At 39.6% G+C, this 7,539-nt stretch overlaps 1 pseudogene; it reads right to left on the bottom strand.

The window, feature by feature from the left end:
- Positions 1-237: 237 nt before the first annotated feature.
- Positions 238-6,866, bottom strand: LOC115606125 (annotated as a pseudogene).
- Positions 6,867-7,539: the final 673 nt, after the last annotated feature.

The raw sequence follows: 7,539 nt of genomic DNA, 5'->3' as shown, positions 1-7,539 counted from the left end.
ACTGGTCATCAAAAGGCGGATTTATAAAATTCTTCCTAATTCACTAATAGCTGTATCTCAGTGGATACCTTCTACTGGAGGAGGGAGCAAGAACAGTATTTTAAGAATGACCACACTCTTGCCTCATTTCTTTGCAAAAAGAAAATTGTTACAACTGTTTTGATATCATTTTAATCACATTGAACTATAATTGCATGAAGAATACAATTCAATTCAGTAAGACCAGCTACTGATCCGTCATTTTTCAGTTGGGTTTACAATTTTTCCCATGCAGAGGGTGCTTTGAGTATATTGATCAACAATCAACAGCAAAAACGGATGGTTGAATTTAATGACAGGAGGAACAGAATGAGGAAGAAAATCTGTGTCAGTGACTGCTGCAGCCTCTGTGCCATTCTCATGAATATTCAGCAGGGCCTTGTGAGCAGCCTACAATGAAATAGAGCAATAATTAATGTATGTGGAGGACAGGGTGTGAAATTATTCAAATTAGCACTAAGTTATTTCAGCTACTGCCTTTCACAAAAATTGCTGGTAGGCCAGGAACCAAGAAGAAGGAGGCTATAGCCTGTGGTGTTTTTTTAAGCAATGTTGTCTCAGTAAGCAAGTGTTTTCACATTCAGTGTTCCTCACCACAAGTGTACACAACACAGACCTTTTACTGTGGAATTAATTGGAAGTAATGTATACCTTGTGGAATTAATTGAAAGTAGAATATTCAAGCAAATTTACAAAGAATGACAATTTCAGAGGGAAAGGACGTTGGGCTCCAGAACTGCTCTGTATGTATCCCTAAATAGCACATGCATTAGAGTTTAGCCAGTAGAAATTCCACCTTGATACCTTTTTTTTTTTTGTTAAGTCATTGTCGGGCATTTTTATCTGTTTCTCCTCACATTATTTTCAGTAAATGGGATGTTTCCCTCAAGTCTGGTCATCTTACATAATTAGCACTCATCAGAGCCTTCAATGGCAGAAGAAGATTTTAAATCCTTTAAAATTATAGAATGCATATCTTAGAAAAAGGCCACATTTTCTGCTAGATATGCTGATGCAAGGCATCCCCAGCAGAGATATCCATGGGCACTTATTTCACACACAGAAACTGGGCTGTGTTTGGTTTCTGGGACAAATGCTAAACCCCTCCTAGCCTTTGCCTCAGACAGAATACAGTATCCTTATCTCCAGATCTTGGAGAAGTCTAATAGAGTTTAAAGTTTCTTTATCAGCTAAATGTTCTAGTTTAGAGTACCAGTTAGCTCTAGCAACAAGTAAAATCTCACAACTTAGTTTAGGGCAAGACAGTTGGGCATTGAGGAATCCACGGACCATTGTTTCTGCTGGCAAACTTACTTTTGAAACCTTCAAATCAGGCTTTCCTATAATTCCAGACAGATCAGCCCAGTCAGAAAACACATCAGTTACACCTAAATTCATTAACATCTTCTTTAAGTCATAGGTAGTGGAAATTGATAGTTTTGGAATATACGCTTCTATCCTCCTGTGGATTAAAAAAAAAATAAAAAATTACGGTAGTTATTGCAATCAAAGTGTGCCTTGGACTGAAGACTCCCAGCTTGCTGTGGTTCTTCTGTGCTAAAATGTTAGTCATCTTATCTGAAAAAGATGGCAACAAACATAACATTGAAAGATGATGGGAAAAGTATGGACAGAGAAAGACATCAGCTGGGCTTTCTTGTATGATTCTGCAACATCATCACTCGATGTGACAGCAAGCAGCAGTGGTGCCAGCATTTCTGGAACTAAGTTTGCATTTTTTTTTCTAGCCTTGAAAGTTTTTCTTTTGGAATTCACACCCCTTTGAGGCATCTGATTGCTATCTCACAATATTACCACTTTTAACACATTGTGTTTGAGACAAGGGAAATGGAGACACTTAACATCAACTTAGAAAATGTGTGGGGAAAAAGATTACATTTCCCAGCTCACAGATCTGTTCTTTCATCAAAAGTCGATGCTGATTCTAATTTTTGCTAAAAGTATCAAATTATGAAGTCTTTTGGTCTGTCCCTACATATCTATTCCATTGCTTAAATCTCCAATATAAGCAAAGGCTAGTAACTGTAAAATCTGATCATAGTATTCAGAATTCAGATTCTGTCTACCTTGAATCATCAAACCAGAATTCTATATTTACCATCTTGCAAGTGATTTTTTCCATTTAGACACAGTGTCTTTTGTCAGGGCATCTTCCAACTGTTTCATTTTTCCTTCATCAGGCAGGATAAACAATGCTGTAACATCTCCCTTGTAAGGAATCTGCACCACCTCTCAAGACAGCTTCCTGTCTGAGTATGCTTTATAAAATCCATCTCGAGTCATCATCTTCACTTCAACTCAGGTCTTCTCATTCACATGGAAATAATCCTTGTGAGTCCCCTTAATATTGAAAGGATTTTCCCAGTAGGCTTAAAACCAAAAGAGAAAGAATACAATTGAATGCTTATTTCAAGGAGGATATATTAATATAGTACAGACCGATGTACACAAGATAAACCCATATAGATAAACACATATTTGAAGATTCACACTCATATTTGAAGATCAAAAGTATTCCATATTTATTAAGGATCTTGTTCTCTCTCATTTTTGCTGTACTGTGTTCAGTAAAAACTAAATATCCTAGGTTAAATTACGTATGGACTTGTACACCACCTTTCTAAGCCAGATAAATTAAATGAAGTAACTTCATCATATTACCTTATGTTTTATTTGAAGAAAATGAAGGCTGATCAGGATCCAATGAGTTCCTTTCTGGTTTCAGAATATTGCTTGTAAAGCAAGTTCCACAGCAGATGTCTGCCTTTTAAAAAGTAGCATGTTAAGCTCCTTATATGCTTTTTCATATGTTCTTAACCTTGTAGCACTAAGGAAAAGCTTACATGCAACAACCTGAACTTTTGGGTTCATAACTGATCATAACTGCATTATGTTAAATGGAATAAGGCTTCAAGGGCGTTAATCTTCAAAATGGTTTTCCCTTGATGTTTGTTCAACTGAATTTTCTATGGGGTTTTTTTCGTATTAAGCAGTTTGTTCACTGAATAAATACACAGGGATCACTGCCTGCCATTCTGTGTGTTCTCCTTTTTTTTAATGTTGAATAGAAATAAAATAAAATTGAAAAATAAATAATGGAATAAATTCCACAGTACTCCGCTTACTTTATAAGTTTGAGCTTTCCTCCCTGCTTGCCCTGTAAAAATATATACTCCAGTATCATAAAGAAATGCCTCAGACTAGGGCATCTGAGACTAGGGCACCCAATTTAACAAAGTACTTGAAATAAAATCCGTTTTACTGAAAGTTCGTCTATTTCCAAACATGTTTTTCTGGGTGGTAAATTCCAGGTATGTCCTGCATGCTGCTACTAATAGATATAATGTGTAAGAGGAGGTTAACCATTGCCACAGCAATGCATTTGCAAGTTGTGTTGTGCTCTAGCAATTCCCTAAAACTTGAAGGTTACAAATAAATGAAATTTTATGTGGAGGAGCATAAACATATGGTGAGAAAACATAGGTGTAGAAGAGGTTTCATAGCATGAGAACTCTCAATGTTTCTTATCACTTCTAAAAATAATTCAGAAATAATCTGGAGTATTTTGGAACTAGATGATCTTAAGGTCCTTTCCAACCCTAACTATTCTATGATTCTATGATTTGTTTTAGTACAGCTGAAACTGAGGTATTGCTGAAAGTAATATCTATGTAACTTACCTTTGAAATAAATGTAGTTAACAATTACCAGTAGAGTGCTTGGATCAAGGTCTTTAAGTATTTGGATTATATTCCCATGGGTTTTGTTCTTTACATGACCATTGATCTCTTTTTTAGCTTCAGTGGAATCCTGGAAGTTACAAGAAACCACTTCTCCTTTGTACAGTTTTTTCACATCCTTCAGAAATGTTTTTAGTGGCTTCAGGTGTTTGTCCATGAACAGGGTGTTCCACATACTCAGCTGCACTTGGCTGGCAGGGCGGTCCAGAAAGAGGAGGAGATGATGAAAGCCCTTGTGTATCTCCTCCTCTTGGGTGTTGTTGAGGTTAAAGGCTAGCCCTTCCAGTACCTGAGCTTGGCTGGTGGCTCTGGAGCCCAGGGCCAGCAAGGCAAAGGCAGTGGAGATGCTGACTGGGGAGAAGAAAATGTTCTTGCCAGGTTTCTGGATGGCTGCTTGCTTGTAAAACTGGAAGGCAAAGTCTGTGTTGCTGGGGACTATCTGTTGGCAGGACTCAAAAGAATCTCCCTCACGAGGATGCTGTTCCTGGTGGTCAGTTGCCTTGGTCTCTTCATTGTGGTGGGGGGCCTGGGTCAGGCTGTGGACAGTGATGTGAAACATGGCTGCCAGCAAGCACAGCGGAAGGGTGGCCTTTATCGTCCTCTGCAGCTACTGTATGGAAAAAGGATGAAATGGTGTGGGATGCTGGAGATCAGCTCTGTCAACATCTCTTTTTTTCTGTCTGCTACTACCTTCAACAGCTATCTGATAATCACTCTTATCTCCTGACTTGCTCCTTTATAAGGGAAGTGGTTTTTAAATCTTTGTGCTTTTGAGTTTATAATTTCTATCCACTGTTGCCTACTTGAGTTCTGTTTTACTCCAGCTACAAAAGTCCCTGGTTATTGCAGGAAGAAACATATGGAGAAAGAAACGTGAGTATTAAAGAAAAATAAGAGTCCCAGAGAGGGAACAAGTGAAAAGGCTTATATTTTTTTATTTTCTGTCTCTGTGTAAATCTGTTTTACAGTGAGGCAGCTCATCAGGAGCAAATCTTAATTCTTTTATGTTTATCTCTAAGATCTCTCAGGATTACTATGTTATTAGTAATTGAATGAGGCTTAAGTGCTATGTCAATGGAAAGCAGTATGAGATTGCAGCACTCAAAAGCAGTAGTCTTTCTCTAATTCCTGACTCATTTCAACATATGCAAGTGACTAACCATAAGAGAACTTGTAAAAATTTTCTGCTTCAATACCAGATTAGATCAGAACATGCTGATTTATTTTAAATGACTGCTTATGTGACACATGTCTTCTAGATAGATTCGTCTCTGTGTGTACATCCCCTATCCTGGTGAGGTCACAGGTAAGGGCTTGGCCTCTCCTCCCTTTTCAAACTTTGTATCAGCAAGAAAGCCTACTTTCATAAGGCAAATAAGCCAGAGTAGCACTCAGCAATGAGCCTGGATCGTGGCACCTTGGCTATTGAAGTTTAATCAAGCCAAGTGCAAGGTCCTACACCTGGGTCGGGGCAATCCAAGGCACTGCTACAGGTTGGGAGGAGAAGTGATTCAGAGAAGCCCTGCAGAGAAGGACTTGGGGGTGTTGGTTGATGAGAAGCTTAACATGAGCCGGCAGCGTGCACTTGCAGCCCAGAAAGCCAACCGTATCCTGGGCTGCGTCAAAAGAAGTGTGACCAGCAGGACAAAGGAGGTGATCCTGCCCCTCTACTCTGCTCTTGTGAGACCTCACTTGGAGTACTGCGTACAGTTCTGGTGTCCTCAACGTAAGAAGGACATGGAGCAGTTGCAGCAAGTCCAGAGGAGGGCCACGAGGATGATGAGGGGGCTGGAGCACCTCCAGTATGAAGACAGGCTGAGAGAGTTGGGGCTGTTCAGCCTGGAGAAGAGAAGGCTAAGTGGAGACCTCATATCCTTCCAGTATCTGAAGGGGGTCTATAAGGATGCTGGGGAGGGACTCTTCCTTAGGGACTGTAGTGGTAGGACAAGGGGTAATGGCTTCAAACTTAAACAGAGGAAGTTTAGGTTAGATATAAGGAAGGAGTTCTTACAGTGAGGGTGGTGAGGCACTGGAATGGCTTGCTCAAGGAAGTTGTGAATGCTCCATCCCTGGCAGTGTTCAAGGCCAGGTTGGACAGAGCCTTGGACCACGTGGTTTAGGGCAAGGTGTCCCTGCCCATGGCAGGGGGGTTGGAACTAGATGATCTTAAGGTCCTTTCCAACCCTAACTATTCTATGATTCTATGATTCTATGATTTCTGATAACTGTGACCATTTCTTTCTTTATTGATTTCTCTTTTACTGGTTAGACCAAGAACATACTTGGGTGATTTGTACTAAGATGTCTAACCTGTCAGAAAACAGGTAAGAGCTATTACGACTTAAAAAATGTACTAATGGCTAGAAAATCAACTCCAAATAGCATTCACCTAATGTCCTATTGAAGCAGAAAAGCTTCGGAGAAGACAATTGCATGAGTTACCTGCTTACTCCCTAGTCAGTGGCAAAGGCACTGAGAGATGCTGGTTTAGCAGAGCAGATGAGATGTTTATTGCGATTTCCTCCACTCTATGTCAGCACTCTGATCACCAAGATTTGGGTGGAAAGCAGCCAGCTTGCCTTCCGCAGCTTTGCTCTCTGAGATCTGGGTAAATCGGGGCTTATGAGGGAGGTTGGCACAACAAAATCAACTTGTGAATCCTGTCTGGACCATGTTGATGTAAATAAGATAGCTCATTCACCTCAGTTTCAGTTGTAAGCTTTAGGGAAAATTAGTAATAGATAAAACACAAGATTGACAGTTGGTAGTAAGAATACTTCCCCCTTGTTAATGAAACAGATTTCTAGATGTGAAAGAGCCATTTGAGATAAATCTTCAGATCAGAGTTATGCTCTGGATCTGCAATAATGTATCCCCAGAATTTGCTATTCAGTATTTCTTGACATTAATTCAGCTGTCATAAGAGTGCTTAGAAACCAGGTTTCACCCTTGAAAGTGGATGTGCTTCATGACTCATGACCTAAATGCCATACAGCTGCATCAAAATTGTGAATGTAAAGATAACTGGGTAGTTACATTACATTCAGAAGGGTCTTGCTCTCTCATGGGTTGTGTTGTTTCTTCCTGCTTTAGCCATACTGCTGTTTTCCTCTGTTAAATATTACGTGGCTTCAAATACCTATTACCGAGAAGGGAAAAGCTGGATGCTGATGAAGCTGGTTTTCTTGGACATCATTATGTGTATGTCCACATCTCTCCACTCTAAACAGAAAGCAAAGTCCATTGGGACTAGCTGGTTATATTACATGCCAAGGTATGCAACTCCTAAGCAAATATTTGTTGGAAATCAGATTTTTGTTTGGTTTTGTGGGGATTTTTGTGTTTGTTTTTGTTTTTTTTTTTTTTGTTGTTGTTCGCTTTTGTTGCAGGGGGTTTTTTGTTGTTGTTGTTGTTTGGTTTTTTGTGTTTTTTTGTTTTTTGGTTTTTTTTGTACCAAGGGTAGCTACTTTGCCCTATACGCTACCTGAAATAGATAATAATTCATCTGGAGACACACAATTTAGCCCAGTGCTAAGTTCTGAAGGTCAGAGTGAGGGAGTTGCAGCTTGTGCTTAGCTATGTTACCCAGCCTACTGAACTCCACTGAAGTGTAAACATCTCATCTTTTATTTCTACGCAGTAGAGACCCCACTGGTCACTATTTAGAAGCCAATGAGCCCTCTTGGACTCATCAATAAGGAGACTACCTCATTCATTTGTGTAAGAATGGTGCATTTTA

The sequence above is a fragment of the Strigops habroptila genome, chromosome 4 (genome assembly GCF_004027225.2).
Source record: "Strigops habroptila isolate Jane chromosome 4, bStrHab1.2.pri, whole genome shotgun sequence".
Classification (NCBI taxonomy): domain Eukaryota; kingdom Metazoa; phylum Chordata; class Aves; order Psittaciformes; family Psittacidae; genus Strigops; species Strigops habroptila.
This window is presented reverse-complemented; position numbering and strand designations above follow the sequence as displayed.